This window comes from Lissotriton helveticus, chromosome 7 (genome assembly GCF_964261635.1).
Source record: "Lissotriton helveticus chromosome 7, aLisHel1.1, whole genome shotgun sequence".
NCBI classification, from domain to species: domain Eukaryota; kingdom Metazoa; phylum Chordata; class Amphibia; order Caudata; family Salamandridae; genus Lissotriton; species Lissotriton helveticus.
In genome coordinates this window covers 1604896942-1604916605 of record NC_136068.1, presented here as the reverse complement: position 1 = coordinate 1604916605, position 19664 = coordinate 1604896942, and the positions used below count along the sequence as shown (strand labels likewise).

General features: G+C 42.9%; 1 protein-coding gene across 2 annotated transcripts in view; it reads right to left on the bottom strand.

The window, feature by feature from the left end:
* Positions 1–16486, bottom strand: part of LOC144770579 (sodium-dependent neutral amino acid transporter B(0)AT2-like) — a 392280-nt gene extending 375794 nt beyond the window's left edge. Inside the window, exon 1 of one of the 2 annotated variants that reach the window (XM_078655228.1) lies at positions 16392–16486. The gene's annotated coding sequence lies outside the window, so the exon portion shown is untranslated. The remainder of the gene's footprint in view (positions 1–16391) is intronic. The other variant, XM_078655229.1, reaches the window with a different exon arrangement.
* Positions 16487–19664: the final 3178 nt, after the last annotated feature.

Below are 19664 nucleotides of genomic sequence, written 5' to 3'. Positions count from 1 at the left end.
CCTGTCTTAGCTGCCAGCGGAACAAGATCAGTAGTACTACCGCCCCTTACTGGTAAAAAGGAGAACTGAGTTGTATCATTCGACCTGGTAAAACCACAATCATGTGGCCAATAATAAGTAGTAGGCCCAGTGGACTCCCAAGAAGTAGCAGAAGACCAAACCTTGCTACAATTCAAGAGGTTTAAACTGATAGACTAATCACATTTGATAAACCTGCAGTGAATAAACAAGCATTTGCAATGCAACGGTCTCGGCTTTAGTTAAGCTTAAGCAATTCTGTTTGTAATCAGGTAGCTTTTAGCGTTGCTTTAATTAGTGTTTTTTAAACGTTTATGTACATACCATGCATAAGTATGTATGGATGCATTAATGTTGGTATTATATAGATATGCAGATGTTTATATATGTTTATATCTGTGTGTGTGTATATATATATATATATATTTATACACATACATATGCATGTTATGTACATGAAAGTTTTACAAACACAAATAAAAGTAAAGCTAAAAAGCCACCTTTTTACAAACAGAATTGCTCTAAGTGTAATAAAGATGGAGTAAGTTCACGCTGTTTTTTCAGTGTGAGTAGTAGAGAGTGATTAGTAGAGAGTGAGTAGAGACTAGAGTAGCAGAGTAGTAGGTAGAGAGTAGTAGGTAGAGAGTAGTAGATAGAGTAGTAGAGTGAATGATAGAGAGTAGTAGAGAGTGAGTAGTAGAGAGTAGTAGAGAGTGAGTAGAGTAGTAGAGAGTGAGTAGAGTGAGTAGTAGAGTGAGTAGTAGTAGGGTGAGTAGAGAGAGCAGTAGGCAGAGTAGTAGAGAGTGAGTAGTAGAGAGTGAGTAGTAGAGAGTGAGTAGAGAGTAGTAGAGCAGTAGAGAATGAGTAGTAGAGTGAGTAGTAGAGAGTGATTTGTAGAGTGAATAGTAGAGAGTGAGTAGTAGAGAGTGAGTAGAGAGTAGAGTAGTAGGTAGAGAGTAGTAGAGAGTAGTAGGTAGAGAGTAGTAGAGAGTGAGTAGAAGAGAGTAGTAGAGAGTGAGTAGAAGAGTGAGTAGTAGAGAGTAGTATAGTAGAGAGTGAGTAGTAGAGAGTGAGTAGAGAGTGAGTAGTAGAGAGTGAGTAGTAGAGAGTGAGTAGTAGAGCAGTAGGTAGAGAGTAGTAGAGTAGTAGAGAGTTAGTAGTTGAGAGTGAGTAGTAGAGTGAGACGTAGAGTGAGTAGTAGAGAATGAGTAGAGTAGTAGAGAGTAGTAGAGAGTGAGTAGTAGAGAGTAGTACAGAGTGAGTAGTACAGAGTAGTAGAGAGTGAGTAGTGGAGAGTGAGTAGTGGAGAGTGAGGAGTAGAGAGTGAGGAGTAGAGAGTAGTAGAAAGTGAGTAGTAGAGAGAGTAGTAGAGAGTGAGGAGAGAGTGAGTAGGAGAGTGAGTAGTAGAGAGTGAGTGGTAGAGAGTGAGTGGTAGAGAGTGAGTTGTAGAGAGCAGTAGAGAGTGAGTAGTAGAGGGAGTAGTAGAGAGTGAGTAGTAGAGGGTTAGTAGAGTGAGTAGAGAGTGAGTAGTAAGTGAGTAGTAGAGTGTGAGAAGAGAGTAGTAGAGAGTGAGTAGAGAATCACACACACACAGTGTCTCCCACACAGTGTGTCAGTGTCTCACACACAGTGCCTCACACACACACACACAGTGTCTCACACACACAGTGTCGCACACACACAGTGTCTCACACACACAGTGTCTCAAACACTGTCTCACACACACAGTGTCTCGCGCACACACAGTGTCTCACACACACACAGTGTCTCGCACACACTCAGTGTCTCAGAAACACACAGTGTCTCAGACACACACACAGTGTCTCAGACACACACACAGTGTCTCAGACACACACACAGTGTCACACACACACAGTGTCTCAAACACACAGTGTCACACACACACAGTGTCAGACACACACAGTGTCACACACACACAGTGTCACACAGTGTCTCTCACAGTGTCTCACACACAGTGTCTCAAACACACAGTGTCTCACACACACACAGTGTCTCACACACTGTGTCTCACACACTGTGCCTCACACACACAGTGCCTCACTCACACACACAGTGTCACACACACAGTGTCTCACACACACACAGTGTCTCACACACACACAGTGTCTCACACACGCACACAGTGTCTCACACAGTGTCTCACACACACACAGTGTCTCTCACACACAGTGTCTCACACACATGCAGTGTCTCACACACGCAGTGTCCCACAAAGTGTCTCACACACAGTGTCTCACACACACACACAGTGTCTCAAACACAAACAGTGTCTCACACACACACAGTGTCACAGACACGCAGTGTCACACACATGCAGTGTCTCAGACACACACACAGAGTGTCTCACAGTATCTCACAGAGTCTCTCACACACACACAGTGTCTCGCACACACAGTGTCTCACACACACACAGTGTCTTGCACACACACTGTCTCACACACACAGTGTCTCACACACACACAGTCTCTCTCACACACACACAGTGTCTCACACACAGTGTCTCAAACACACAGTGTCTCAAACACACACACAGTGTCTCTCACACACAGTGTCTCTCACACAGTGTCTCAAACAGTGTCTCAAACACACAGTGTCTCAAACACAGTGTCTCAAACACAGTGCCTCACACACACACACACAGTGTCGCACACACACAGTGTCACACACACAGTGTCGCACACACAGACAGTGTCTCTCACACACACACACAGTGTCTCTCACACACACACAGTGTCTCACAGTGTCTCACACACAGTGTCTCACACACACAGTGTCTCACACACACGCACAGTGTCTCACGCACAGTGTCTCACACACACGCACAGTGTCTCACACACACGCGCAGTGTCTCACACAGTGTCTCACACACACACAGTGTGTCTCACACACATGCACAGTGCCTCGCTCACAGTGCCTCACTCACAGTGCCTCACTCACAGTGTCTCACTCACACAGTGCCTCACTCACACAGTGCCTCACTCACACAGTGTCTTACACACACAGCCTCACACACACAGCCTCACACACACAGTGTCTCAAACACACATACAGTGTCTCACACACACACTGTCTCACACACACTGTCTCTCACACACGTTGTCTCACACACACACACTGTCTCACACACACACTGTCTCACACACACACACTGTCTCACACACACACTGTCTCACACACACACTGTCTCACACACACACAGTGTCTCACACACACAGTGTCTCACACACACACAGTGTCTCACACACACAGTGTCTCACACACACACAGTGTCTCACACACACAGTGTCTCACACACACACAGTGTCTCACACACACACAGTGTCTCACACACACACAGTGTCTCATACACACACACAGTGTCTCACACACACACAGTGTCTCACACACAGTGTCTCACACGCACACAGTGTCTCACACACAAACAGTGTCTCACACACACACAGTGTCTCACACACACAGTGTCTCACACACAGTGTCTCTCTCTCACACACACACACACACACACACAAACACACACAGTGTCTCACACATGACTATCCGCTCTTGTCCCCCACCCCACATACCTTCTGTTCCTACCCTGCCCGGTCTCCAACCTTGCCCCCTCCCCGGATCTCTTGCTGCCCGCTGCCAGCCTGCTCAGCCTTCCTTCACTGCCAGCCCTCCTCCCTCCCCCGCAGCACCGACAGGCAGCCCTCTGTGTGAGCAACGGGGGCCGCAGCCCAGACATGAATACAAGCCCCCACCCAACACCTCTCCTCCAATGATAGACGCAAGAGTGAAGGGCGGGGGTGAGTCAAACACAGTGCCTCACACACACACAGTGTCGCACACACACACAGTGTCACACACACAGTGTCGCACACACAGTGTATCACACACACAGTGTCTCACACACACGCACAGTGTCTCACGCACAGTGTCTCACACACACGCACAGTGTCTCACACACACGCACAGTGTCTCACACACACGCACAGTGTCTCACACACACGCGCAGTGTCTCACACAGTGTCTCACACACACACAGTGTGTCTCACACACATGCACAGTACCTCGCTCACAGTGCCTCACTCACAGTGCCTCACTCACAGTGCCTCACTCACACAGTGCCTCACTCATACAGTGCCTCACTAACACAGTGTCTTACACACACAGCCTCACACACACAGTGTCTCAAACACACATACAGTGTCTCACACACACACTGTCTCACACACACACTGTCTCACACACAGTGTCTCACACACAGTGTCTCACACACAGTGTCTCACACACACACTGTCTCACACACACACACTGTCTCACACACACACTGTCTCACACACACACTGTCTCACACACACACTGTCACACACACACAGTGTCTCACACACACACAGTGTCTCACACACACACAGTGTCTCACACACACAGTGTCTCACACACACACAGTGTCTCACACACACAGTGTCTCACACACACACAGTGTCTCACACACACACAGTGTCTCACACACACACAGTGTCTCATACACACACACAGTGTCTCACACACACACAGTGTCTCACACACAGTGTCTCACACGCACACAGTGTCTCACACACAAACAGTGTCTCACACACACACAGTGTCTCACACACACAGTGTCTCACACACAGTGTCTCTCTCTCTCACACACACACACACACACACACACACAAACACACACAGTGTCTCACACATGACTATCCGCTCTTGTCCCCCACCCCACATACCTTCTGTTCCTACCCTGCCCGGTCTCCAACCTTGCCCCCTCCCCGGATCTCTTGCTGCCCGTTGCCAGCCTGCTCAGCCTTCCTTCACTGCCAGCCCTCCTCCCTCCCCCGCAGCACCGACAGGCAGCCCTCGGTGTGAGCAACGGGGGCCGCAGCCCAGACATGAATACAAGCCCCCACCCAACACCTCTCCTCCAATGATAGACGCAAGAGTGAAGGGCGGGGGTGAGTGAAATCACACATACTCGTAAGAGAGAGGGCATTGAGGCGCTGGACATCCGCAAAGGGGGTGGGAGGGGGAAACCCTGTTGCAGCCTCCGCAGTAAGAAGGAGGCAATGAGGTTCCCCCCTCCCCAGGGCATTGCACGCAAGCAGTGTGTATTGGCCGAATGAGTAAACACCCGCAACTTTCGACTCTAACTCCACAGGCGGTGGGGCGCAGCCCAGTCTCGTGAGTGGTTAGGCAGGTCACAGGAAGCACCATCTTTACCACCCATTCATTTATTTAGAACAAAATGTATTGTGGGAGTTATGGTTTGGATTAATGTGACTTGAAACAGTAGGACTACATAATTGAGTACGGAAGGGTAAATAAAGCCTGACACCACACAGGGCTTGTCTGCATTTAAAAAATTCATAAGACGGGCAAGTGTGGGCCCAAATCGTACAAACTCACTGAACATTTTAACATTATCCCCATACTGGGCAAGAGTTATTGCAAGGGGTAATATTCTGTCCTTCAGCCACCTACCATGGCTATCGGACTGACTTCCACTCATCAAAATTAACTCTAAGCGGTAGTTGGCCTCCAGTCCAGACTTTATGAATGATAGTGGAACCTGAAACCATGAGAACTTATCCTGGCTCCCCCTTGACCTCTTAATTGTGTGATCTAAGGCAAATAATTTAGCTGCAACGTGACGATTTCTTATCAGACAAAATCGGGAGCACTTACAAACAACAAAAGGTAATGGCAAGCGTTACAATGTGAATTAGATCATAGCAGGGGAATGATAGAGCACCTTTGTGGAGATTAAAGCGCAGAACTACAACAAACGCACAAGGGAAGAGAGGCGGCAATTTACTGTTAGCTTTTGGGGTGCTTGGAAGGGGCTCCAGAATTTGGTGGGGACATGGGTCACTCACAAAGCAGGGGACCACTGACGGGCAGAAGGAGGGGGTGGGGGGTGAACTAAAACGATTATTGGCCAAGGTGATCGCCGAAAGCAGTGATGCTCACAGTGATGCACGTGTAACCAGACATAAGGCCTCTCACCAAACAAGGTAGTCATCAAGCAGTCACAGGTACACGTTGACCTTCTGGCATCCTAGCGTATTATACCATGAGATTGTAGGAAGATTTTAGTAATAAAAGCTGGGTGCTTCGTTAGTGTTCTGCTAATGCACCTTGAGCTATGAACTTTTTAAAATAACATTATACAATGTTCGGCAGACTCTGCTATGGGGAGAGCACACATCTAAGGTGTGGGGCTTTGCTAGTCTGTCATTAAGTTAATTGCTGATGAAGTGTCGAAGCCCCGCTGCTTAAAATCAGCGACCTTCAAAGTGGATGGCTATTGAGTGGAAGGCCGCCATGTTGGATTTTTGTTTGTTTGCTTCGTCCCTGTTTATGCTTCGCTGTTACTCCTGGTGTTGCACATTCAGTCTATAGTCCGGGTGTGTCTTCATGAACCGGCATTGACACGTGTTCTCGGGGCTGCAACTCATTTTCATCATCAGAGCAAGAAAGAGAAAGACAGAAACTGGAGAATGACTGGGAAGTAGTAAGATAGGAAACCAGTGTCAGAGGGTGAAAGGAGGGGCCAAAAAATGACCTGCATGAGTAAAAAGACTGCGAGTGGAAGGCATGCACTGCAAATAAACAAATAATTACGTGGGGGCATGCACTTTATAAAACAAGCACCTACCTCTCAGTGCCCTCACTGCGTTGCGAAACTTCTGGATGCCGGCCAGGAAGAGAGCAGTGATCGGCGCGCGCGGGGACGCTGACGCCGTGAGCGTGCGCGCGACTGAATCAGCGCGTGGCCAGCACTTGTCGCTCTCTCTCCCATTAGGATTGCTGGGCTCGTGCCCAGCTCTTGTCTCGTTTTGTCGGCTTTGGCGGCTGACATGATCACAATAGTTCTCTGCCGAGAACGCGCTTCGCGCGTCTCTAGGCCGAGACCTAAAAAGGACTATGCAACAAAGCCATGGAACTTGTGCCTCTTGAAACCCAAATTGCAACAGCTTGTCAAGAAACACCAATCTACAATGATGTAGCCTCTGACTACACAAGTGCAAAGATTAATGAAAATCCGGAAGCAATTCCAACAATTGACAGAGCTGCATCTGGCTACTTCATCAATTTCGATTACTTTTCTGATGATCCAAGTGAACATGAAGAAACGCCAGCAACTAAAACTTTCAAAGAAAAAATGACTGAACTCTTTCATCAACTCAAAGAAACATATCTGATTTCACCATGGATTGAATTATGGATTGTATTAGGTGTACTTTTCCTCCTACTCTGGCTCATTTTGGTTTTAAGCTTGGGAAAATTCATTGATGGAAAATACAGTACAAAGGACACAGCAAGTCAGAACATCAACTTGGTCCTAAAAACCTCACAGATCTTCTCACATTGAAAAAAGAGAACTATCATCAGTGAACATCACAGCCATTCCTATACCTGGTGGTGTAGCTTGGGACGCTACTGATTACGAAATTTATGGCCCGGTTGAACTCTTGAAATATCCACATCAGTTCAAGGTTTCATTAGGTGACTTTGTATCACCTAGTACTTTCGCTGATTATTGGGACTTTGAAAATATTAATAATATGATGTCCGATTTAGAAATGTCAGCAAAATTTACTGAACATGATTATTTAGAAGGCTCATCAAATTATGAAGAAATGTATGGCTATAATCATTATGGTCATCACTATTTTCATGAATCTGCTAATCCTAGAAATGTTTTTACTTATAATCAATGGGAACATTGTCCAACACCGCCAAAAGGCAGCTCGAAAAGATTTTATGAGAAATTCCCATACTTCTCAGGGTTTAACAACACAGATCCAGAAACGTTTTATTTTAAATTGTTAAATAAGACAGGAATGAAAAACATGTTGACAAACACTTAATTGATATATCCCACAAAATTTTATGAAAAAATGTCTACATTTGGTTTTGAATTTTGGAAAAACAACATTGAAACAAAAACCATTTGTGGTACAACAGATTGGCAGGTACAAGGTCTAGAATCATTATTTAGAGCCTGCATGATCCCAGAACAGATAATATTCCTGAATGACACCATTCAACAAACAACCTGTCTTGGCCTAGCCAAGATAAAGGACTTAAACAAACTATACCAAAGCCCATACCTGACAGTAATAGCAGTACAGATGTGGAAATAGACGTATCCCATATTTTACAACAAAACAGAACTTATCCTAATTGGAAAAAATGGTTGATCTGGCCCACAGACACTAATAACTGTCGGGATAGATTCCTGAATAAAAGACAGGGGTTGAAACAAAACAGGCCAGACCCAAGATATTCCCAGAGACAACATCCAGGGATAGTTACAACATACAGTGTATGAAAGCTATGCATCGAATGGCTACAGAAATCCACACTGCCTGAAATTAAGCAACACTTGACTTTACTTAAAGAAGGTGCTGACTTGCGAGATTTCATATTGGGACCTTGCAAACAGCGTCAAAAACGTTTCATATACGCCGGTATATACGCTGTTTACAACGAAGCTTGGAAAGTAATGCAAATTGAAACTGCTGAAAAAATACGAGAAATTGATCGTATTAATTTGGAAAAATCACTGTCTGTAGTGGACAATGGGTTAACGACTCTGTCCTCCAGAATTTATTCACTGGACAGCATTGTATCATCTGCTATTGATATAATAGAACAGGATATGCTAATGTTACAACATGGCCAGTCCCAATTACGTTCTATTGTACAGTTAGGCTGGACGTTACAAAATCTGCGTTCAGGCTACGTGCCATGGCATCTAATCAACACAATGTCATTATTTTCTATCTTTAACCTTACAGATAAACAAATCTCTTTGGCACAAAAAGGAGCAGACTATACGGTGCTGAGCATTGAAAAACTAGAAAAATTACCATTAACAATGTCAGAATGACCTGTCATTGAATGGATAATACATGGTACAATTACAATTCCGATAACGACTTTTCAGTTTCAATATTGCCAAAAGCATATACCAGCAGGCCTGTATGAAAGGTTGGGTAAAGGTTACATCAAGTCGACCTGGAATCTATCTTATACACATAGATGTTACAGTGAAGGGAAAAAGGAGGTATTTCTTAGTGGTAACAACTGTAAAAATTCACTAAGCGGTACACTTCTGTGTCAAGGTATTAACTTGCATGGAGCCTGCGAAGGTTCATCAAATAACCTTTCATGCCACCTGCACGGCACCCCTGCTACACAGATAGAGCCTTTTTTCAGACAACTTTCCAACGGCAGCTATGTTATAATAAGTGACCACAGCTGTTGTGGCATGGTGCCAGGAACGGCCTATCTCGTGAGCGTTACTTCCAGGGTTATTTGCTGTATGCAAGTATTGTATCCAAACAGCAAACCAGACAAGGAGGCAGCAATATGGCCTTCTCTGAATATCTCTTCTATTCGAATTGATACTTTAAGCAGAATGAAGTCTATTCTTTTACAAACAACTGTGCCTTTAACCTCATCTAAAGAAACGTATGACCTGCAAGTTGCAAGGACAGCAGCAGAGATACATACATTATTATCAACAAATTGCCCCGTGCATTTCGTAGAAATGTAAGGTCAAATTTTAAACATGTCTGATACCAGTGGCATCGCACATGTATTTAAGACAATTTTTTCGGGACTATTAGCACCCTTTGAAGCAGTCCTGAGCATCTTCTCGAATTTTGTGTACTCTGTGTTTGGCGGCCTGCCTCTCATCTTGAGACTCGAAGCAGGAATTTTATTTTTGTTCCTTCTGCTCCGATATGGCAAATCCAGCCACAAAAAAACTCAAGCAACCATGGAAGAAACGATCCTAGCAATGAGATACAGAGAAAGAATAACTAAAGTGCTCGGCTTAGCTCGGCTAAGAGATCTGAATACTACTTGGTTTCTTTCATTCAGACCAATCTGGCAAGATTGCATCCTAACTGTTCTACGATGCCTGCTATGCGGAGAAGAATGCGTGTTGGATGTCTGTCTCACACTACCATCAGCAGTACCTATGGATATCGATACTTTGCTTGGTTCGGTAACGGCTCATGCAACGTGTTGTCCCCAGCGGCTACCTATTCTGATGACGGCATTCGTTGAGACCTCACCATTACGATTAGGTGACGTGAGGTACGAGATGAAAGTGGCACACAGGTACAACCTTCTGTGACCATTGCTGATCTAGACACCGATGATGGCAATGCTTCTCATATTTGCACTATTTCTACTTTTTCGGACATGTTCCAACTTTCACCTACTGTTGTAGACAAATTATTTGCCAGCCTATCTGAGTTAATGTTCTCTCCTAACAACGAGAATAACTTTTGAGCACATAGCGTTCCCTGAACTCTGAATTCGACCTTCAATTTTGAAAAACAAAAAACCTCTACAAAAGCGTGGAACTAATTTTTCCTGAAAGCAAAACTATTTTTCCCCGTTCCCAAAATATTTACTTTTTTTTTGGCACATGATACTCTGCTTAAAGTAGAAGTATTCTTAGAGAACAAGATTTCTATTTTTGAAACTCTAGAGACAATATTTTGCCTTGGCCTCTAGCACTTGTACAGTATTGTATAAATATGTGATGAAATGGTCTCGACCTTCTCTTCTGTATTAAGAGCTATTTCATAAATGTCATTTTCGTGATTCATTCAGTCATCATTCCCAATGTACAATATGTGCATAATCTGAATGATATCATTGCTTGAAAAGCGTACAGTATACTACTCATATTCGTGTACATACCATTTCAAATGCCTTCTATGTATTTTGGGGTGGGGTGGAAAACACATGCATAGTTATATGTTTAATATTGCTTAGTATTTAGTCATGATGGACATTATACGTGGAGTGGGTGTTGTGAACGTATCTAGGACCCTACTTAAATATTCCCGATTCATGCCCTTATGTGGTTATAACAAACCATATCCTTATAAAGGCATAAGAATCATTCCCATATTAAGTCATAGCCAATGCAGTCCAAATACGGCAAGGCTACTCCCATAGACTCCTAGAAAGCACAACGTGTTCTTAAACAAACCAAGCCTCCAGCAGCCCGGGAATTCCCCCTGCTTCTGTATTGATTTGTCCTAGAACTCCTGGAGTCTTAAAAAGAACTGCGAGTTCTTAGTGACGTCTTATGTCCAACCTTACGTCAAACTCGGCACCTTCCAGGTATAAATATACCAACAGCTGCACTAGCAAACACACTGTGGTTTGGAGCAGATCAGCTATCTACTTGCCCGACGCCCTGCTGAGGCAAGTGCCGAAGGAAGCCGACCCTCCCATTGACGCACTGAGAGAGACGCAGTCTTTTCTCCTGCCGAGAAATCCAGCTCCAGTGTTTCCAGTCACCCTTGCGGGTTGCTGGGAGATCGAGTCCTGAGAACGAGATACAAGACCTCCTTCATTCTATAAACAAGGTATGGAGCTGATTAGACCCATAGAGAATTCTTGATTCAGATTCTTGGCAAAACTATCTTAACTCAAACTATAGCTCACTTACTCCTTCCCACATACTAGGCTTAGGTTAGGTACACCGGGGTAGGCGTATCTTAGAAGCACCAGTTGAGTACGTTTAGTCAATGATTTTATATATGTATATATTTTATCTATTTTAAACACGGTATGGCTTAGAACCCGTACCATGCTTTTACGGTATTATTTCATAATACTCCTTTTACTGTACGCACTTTACTTTATGACAAGTATTGCAATTGTGGCAACTCACTTCTCTTGCATGAGAAAGAAGACTGTTCAATAAATAACCACTTTTATTGAAAAAGCCTGTCTCTCTATTTCTCTGCGCTTCTGGTGAAACTAAGCATGCACGATTGACTGAGTAAAATAGTTATCTATTGTTTCCGCAACTCTGGAGATATACTTCTTATTCTGGAGGGAGCAAAGTTGTCATGTTTATGCGGTTGTCAGAAACGTATCCCTTCTTGTCTATTCAGGAAAGTTAACACCTTCTTGTTTACTCGAGAAAATTTCTAGTGACCTCTGAGCTAGCTGGCATTCATAATTAAGTCTAACATATTCAATAGAGACCTAGTCGACCTCAGTCCTACGTCTAAACTATTGTTTATGTTATTCCTATGCGCAGAGCCTATTGGGAATATAGGAACTACACTACAAGCCCTGCGGCTCTCCTTTGGTCTTCACTGAATCCTCGGAGCAGAGTAAATGTGTGAAAGAATGATATTGCAGTGATATGGGCCCACTGGTGAGAAATTTGTGAATAGCTCCTTGGGTTAAGGTGATGGTTTATGAAGAATTTCTGGAGCCGCGCTGCGCCACCCTCTAGTTCTAAGTCCAAGTAGTTATTAAAAACTAGCACTGAAAAGGGTCCCTGTCAAGCCCTATATTCATGTCCTTAACTTTGCAGGCAAAAACACTGTAGAATTTCTGAACAATGAATGTAAAAAATAATAAAATGATCCATGTCAGTGATTTAATTTCAGTTTATGATTCAGATGTTTTACTTAATCGTGCATTATTTTGGAGTTTTTGCTAATTCCAGGATAGCATAGTATTCCAGGTGTTTCTGGATTTATTTTCATGTAGCATATTGCTCTAGTATGACACGGACACTATTATTAAGATCTGCTAAATCGGGCTCACCAACTGATCTAATTCCTGCCAAATTTGCTAAAAAGCTGGCAGAAGAATTAGCTGAGCCTCTATGCTCTATTCTGAACCATTCCATCAAAGAAGGTAAACTTTCCAAAGTTTGGAAAGTTGCCCAAAACATGCCAATCCGCAAAAAGGCTAAACTGGACTCTGATATTACTACTAATTATCTCTTTGTTACCCCTATATAGTAAACTATTGGAGAGACATGTTAACACCCATCTGTCGGCCTTTTTGGAATCCTCCAACTGTTTGGACTATTCTCAATCTGGCTTTCTGCCAAAGTACAGTACTGAATTGGCCCTGGTAAAGGTAACTGATGACATAAGAATGCTGGCGGATGCAGGTCAAGCAGTAATTTTGGTACTGCTTGACCTGTCTGCCGCGTTCTACACAATCTCTCACCAAATCCTAGTGGACAGACTTCGTTCCATAGGAGTCCAGAACTCTGCCTTGAACTGGATACAGGACTTTCTAACTGATCGGACTCAAATTGTAAACCTGGGCACTTTTCAATCAAAGATCAGTCACGTTACAAAAGGAGTGCCACTGGACTCCTGTCTTAGCCCGTCTCTATTTAATGTCTATGTCGCCCCGCTGGCTGCTCTGCTTAGGAGAGTTGGGTTTTTCCCAATCTCCTCCGCAGATGATACACAGCTGATCTTCACCTATAATAAATACACCCCTGATGTTCAGAAAGTGTTCTCTGAAGGTATGAAAACAATAACCCTCTGGATGAAGAGAAACTTTTTGCAATTAAATACAGGGAAAACTGAGATCATGCTATTTAAGCATGCCATTTCGAGATGGTCTCCTGGGTGGTGGCCTGAAGAATTGGGTGCAGTCCCTACCCCAAAGACAGTGGTCAAAAACCTTGGGTTGCTAGTCAACAGAGACCATAATTTGGAGGGTCACATTGCAACAGTCAAAAGATATTGCTTCTACGCGCTAAGTTTGCTCCGGAAGATTTTCCACTTTCTTCCTATGAACACACGCAAAACGTTAATCCATGCTTTGATCCTTAGTCGACTGGACTATAGTAAGGCTTTGCTGATATCTGCTAAGGACTCCGATCTACAAAGCTTACAGGTGGTGCAGAATAATGCCACACACCTGGTGACTAGTGCTCCTTATCGTGCTCCTTCCCTTCCTCTTTTACACAGCTTACATTGGCTTCCAATTCGCAAGAGAATTCATTTCAAAGTGTTGCTTGGTGTTTAAAGGCCTCAACTCTATGGGTCCTACATATTTGACAGAAAAACTAGTTAAATATAACCCAACGCGATTACTTTGATCCGAAGGTAAAAGTTTGCTTACTGTTCCTCGCATCATGCAAACTAAATTAGGAGCTAAATCTTTTTCTTACTTAGCCCCTAAAATATGGAACCAACTGTCCTTAGATCTTCGTCAGGAAGTAAACTACCTGTCATTTAGGAAAAAACTTAAGACTCAGCTCTTCTAATTTCTCTTATCCCTCTGTGTTGAGTTTACTGTTGTCCTTAGCGCGGAGATACCCCATTTGGGGTGAGTCAGGCGCTTTATAAATGTAATAAATAAAATTAAAATAAATACGGTGCATATTTTAACTGAGTCAATCAATGTGTTTATAACAGGTCACAATTGAGAGCTCTGGAATTGAGGTTGGAGACCTGTTTCTCAGTTTCTCACAGTGCTTGTCAGTGGGTGAGAAAGGGAAACAATAACTGTCTGTACTTACCGAGGAGCCCGAACAACCTTGGCCGATGCCCGGTGGAGCTGTCCTATACAGCTATAGAGGAGTTTGGCTCTGGTTCACCCCCTTGGCCGTCACCTACCCAGCCTGACATTGGACATTGTTTTTCCTCGTATCCCCGTTGTGCTTCCTTCCCTCCCCCAACTTCTCCCTCCGTGATTCTTTGCCTGCCTCCCCTTCTCCAGCCCTGGGTGGAACCGTGTAAGCTACCTTTATTGTTTTTTGTATGATTTCGTATATCCTGCCCTTTTGGGATAATGCTATCTGCTTCTGTTTGGTCCTCCATCATGGCATCTTCGACCTATCCTCTTTATTACTGGTCTGTTCCTTGTTTGCCTTATTGACCTTTTCTTCTAGTCCATCCTCCCCCCTATGGTCTCCCACACTCCTCCCTTCGTATAATTTCACTGATACTCAGGTTGGCTTGTCTTTCTTGCAGTTTGACTGCTTTGTTCCCCCTGAAGTACTTTTCCCCAGTGCCGGTCTGCCTGACTCTAGCTGCATTCCTTACCCCGGTCTACCTTCCCCCCCTCTACCTTTCATTCCCCATTAGACGTGTGTCTTGGCTATGGTACGCGCTAACAACTCATATTATTGTGTAATCTTATGTTTTTCTCCTATGTCTATACTTGGCTCCTGTAATTATGAAACCTGTAACTCGCTGATCCTTATGTAAAAAGATCTGATACCTCCAGGTCTAGTCAGCGATATATAAAACTTTGTAAATAAATAAATAAATGTCCAGAATACTTGGTTGCTCTGCAAAGCGACAGAGCAGTGGTCATGTGTTCAGGTTGCTATTGTGATTCTGTGCAAATGAAAATGAAGCTGGTACACCCAGCTGTCAAAGTATTGACAAACCAAAAGTGATAGAAATGCAGCGCTTACATGTGAAGGTGTGTGTTGTGTGTTTGGTAGTGGTGAAGTGAAGGAGATAAGACAAAGTGCACTGAGGTGAGAGTGAAAAGAGGTTGTTGAAGAATAAAGAGATAAAGTGCAACATCTGCAGCAGTAGATAGAGTTGGAGAGAACAAGGGGTATAATGTCCAACATAGAATGAACATAACAGGAGGTACAGAGAAACTCTGAAGACAAGTACCGCTTCCATATGCACATTGATGAATATATCGGAGTCTAAATTTCAGAATTTAAATATTTTCAATATCAATAATTTACAACAAAATCATTGTTCCTAATTTATTTTAAATAGCTAACAACCACTGACAAAACCAATAGTCCTGGATGGTGTTAGGTGTGTCAGTTGTTGTGTTCTTTACCTAGATGCAGTAACAGCTCAGAGAAGCACTAAAATCCTAGTCGGTGGACACTATGGGAATCACAAACATATGGTTTACATATTTAAGTCACGCCTTAATTACATAGGCCAACACCCTTTAAGAGAACATCCCAATTGTATCATTCCGCTTAAAGTCTTCTTCCCGCTTAAAATCTTTCTCTTCAACGTGAGCCAATGAGGAAAACCAATTTCCCATATTTTTTTCAAAATCTCACTTTCACCACAGTCAAAATGTTGGCATGTATTCTGTACCTCACACCACGCCTAGAGGAGTGAGACTACCTTTTACTCTCCCAGAACGTATGATGGTCCTCTAGTACACTGTACCTCTCTGAACTGCATCGGCATACACGTATAATCACCTCCATCTCCCTGTATAGTATTAGTCTCACTTTTTTCATGTTGTACCTTAGTCCTTTTACGGACCAAAGCAAGAGAACAGAAGGAAGTATGAGTAAGGAAGAACAACTTATAGTTATAGTATTGACCAAGCACAGACATTATTTCACAAGCCCCGAGAGGAAGTTACCAATAGTGCCTCAACAGATCAAAACCGTAAACTGTACTATTATTAAACCCAAAGAGAGTAAAAGAAACGTCCACGGCTACGGCGAGCGGCGACCCGCTCCTGTCGAGTTTAAACAGATTTAAAGTGCCGAGTGAGCCTTACAACGTCGCTCGCTGATGAAATATAACACTGACCTGAGCCGTCAACGATATTTCTGAACAACCCTTTCCAAAGCCTTAGCACCTCGTTTCACAACTCATAACCACAAAGCATGCACATCTCCTGCTCAGCGCCATTTTGAGAATACGAGTGCATTGTGGGTAATCCCTGTTAGGCGAGATTCCACCAGGAGTTCTATTCAATTGCAATCGTTTATACCATTTACAGAAGAGCTGGATTTAAAGAAAAAAAATAATCCAGGAACAAGGTGTGCCAGCACAAAGGGTGTGGAGCCACAAACGTGAAAAAAAGCAGAGCTTGACAGTCAATTTATACATTTATTACAAAAAAAAAACTCAAGCACACAGATTGGCAGAAAGGACAAACGTGACAGCAAATGACTCGTTCTAGCTTATGTAATTGTCCACAAAGATGCTACATTTTAAAATATATTCCAGGGTTAGATTGATGCTGTAGAGAACATTGAGTGCCCAACAATTTGATAGGATTATTATAGCAGTAAAATAACTCTGGTGGCTAATACAGTTGTGGAAGAGTTCTGTGGTTTTTCCTATCGCAGTTTTCACTCATAAAATAGCTAAGAGGGTTAATGTGCCTGCTGCTGCTAAGCACATCCCTGTAGCAAGCAATTCAGATCACAGAATTGTATTTTATATAGATAGGTAGGTAAGGGGTCTACTGCTTTTGAAACTGAGATCATTTTGTTACTTCCAGTTCATAAACTGCAGTCCTTCTAATATTATGGAATTAGGTGTCAGGGAAGGATAACATTATGTGGCAGGGTTAAATAAATTATGCGGCAATAATAGGCAAATTATCCTACCTAATGCGGCACATTTTGTGATAGAAATTTGTTACCTTTTCACCTGTTAACACTGTCTCTGCAATGGTTTTACCTCATTAGTACCTGTTTAACATCCAAATACAGCAATAAACAACTGAAAGATGACTAGCCAACTTTTGTGTGAGGCCTTCCACTGAGCAGCAATACAAGTTGCCCCAACTTTTGTAGCTGTTGATCAGTTTGAGCTGAAATAACCTTTTAGTTAAAATATGCATATTATGAAGCATATGATGGATTATGTGGTAAATGCGGAAAATCCATAATTCTGTAGGAAAACTCTGCGGCCACGAAATCACATAATTCTTGTAACCCTGAATATAGCAAATTGATATTTTTACCAGCATAAAGGAGCTGCATGCAAACTGCAAGTGAAGGGTTTAGATTTGTTTTTCTCTCAATCTTTTGTTACTGTAAGATTTCAAAGAAGGGCTCTTTTCAGGATTAATAAAGACTTGTTAGTACTGACAACACCAATCACTGCATTACGTTTTATATCCTGACTTTGTATTTCTCCTGACTGCTCACTCTTAACATGTCTACAAGTGTCGACAATATTTGATTTTATACCTTATAACCCTTATTGTTCAAAAGTAGCATTTCCTGTATATTGATTTACACACTTTTTTGATGTATTGTGTCTCTGTGTGATGAAAAGCGCTTTGACACCCTGCAATGCGTTCTAAAAGATCTAAATAAAAAAATACTAGGTGCATTTAAATCACTACTCATGCATGCAGATAAATCTTGAGTTCTTACGGTGCATACACGTCTCTTACAGAGGTTGTTGAACAAAGTTCAAAACCTGACTCCAAGTGATAGTTTCTCAAAAGTACTTGCAAAGTGATAAGCTCTGTGCTTTTGTTTCCTTCCATTGCATTGGCAGCTAGGTGTTTACGCTTCAGATGGTTACAGCAAGGATATTTGAACAGAAGAAGGGCTGATGACCCCTTAAATTAGGTCTTTGTGCCCAGCTGGAATGAAAAATATGAAAGCCCCCACACTGCCTGGAAGTTGCTGCACCAAATGTAATGTAGACAACGTGCAGTGGACGATGTAGGAAAATGACACCAGGACAAATTCAGCATATTTCCATGGGTCAGGCCGGAACCCAGATCTGTCCCAAAAACAGAAATGGGATCCGGCGCGATCCCTCTACTTTTCCGCACTGTCTTACAGTCAGTAGATGACAGTAAAGTCATTCTGATAAAAGTGTAAGACAAGAACTTTATCTGCTACCCCTTAAAGTCACTTCATGTAAAAAAGCTCTATCACTTCCCAGAGCTTGTGACGTGCGCAAAGACTGCATGCAATTAAGGCGAGCCAACAAATTAATAGTGAGAGCCGAGCCAAGCCAAGCGTCAGGCTTTATTCTAAGAGAACGAGCCAAGCCATGAAAACGTTTGGCATGTAAAAATTGTGCAACAAAGATCATATACAAATATGAAGTGTCTTCAAAATTGAAACAATCATTGGCAAAGCCTATGGATCTGGTACTGACAGCTACCCTTTTGGCTTTGTCGAAGCGTGTTTTGTCATGTGTTTTTTGTTAAATTTTACTATTTAAAAAGCTGCCTGGTCCGCATCATAAACAATGGCTACGAGCAAACGTATTTTTGTCTTAAAAAGCACACATTGCCATGGTCGTCCCTCACACTTAAGGGAACTATTTTGTGAGTGGATGTGATAGGGCAGAATGCTGTCACTCACATTGAAGTTAGCCAATGGCTGACGTAACTGACCAATTAACCTGTGCAGTAAGTGGAAGAAAATGTGACTGATGCAATAACAAAGCAGTGGATGACGAGAGCTGGCAGAAACCGCCTACATATGAATAAAATTCTTTTAATTCTTGTAAATGGTCTTGGCTGACGCCAAAACTGAACATTTTATTTCTTTAACATGCGGAAGCGTTTCACCTTCCTTAGTATATCAGGATATATCAGTCTATAGAATTGCATTTTTTTTAAATAATTATTTTTTATTGAAATCAAGGCATGACAGATGAAAAAACCACGTTGAAAGTACATTAGCAATATCGTTACGCTACAAGTGATGCGTGAGACATAGTGATCACGAAACAATAATTACAGTCCTCAATGAAACATATTCAGATTTCATTCACAATATCTTCTCTCGACTTTGGAGGTTCACTTATCTCTCCCCTTTGAATGTTCCATTGCCCCCATACTTGCATCCATTTATTCGGACAATCCCTGGCTTAGTATATGGACTTTTCCATGAACATACACTAGACTATATCTTTACCCCATTCTTCAATACTCGGTGGGCTCTGAGCCCTCCACAGTCTTGCAATGTTTAGTTTTGCCATCATCACCCCCAAGGTAACCCACATTCGCTCCTTGGAATTTAGGTCGGTAGGGCCCCATACATTTAGGAGAGCCAATTTAATGTTACAATCTATCTGCTGTCCCAACACTTCTTC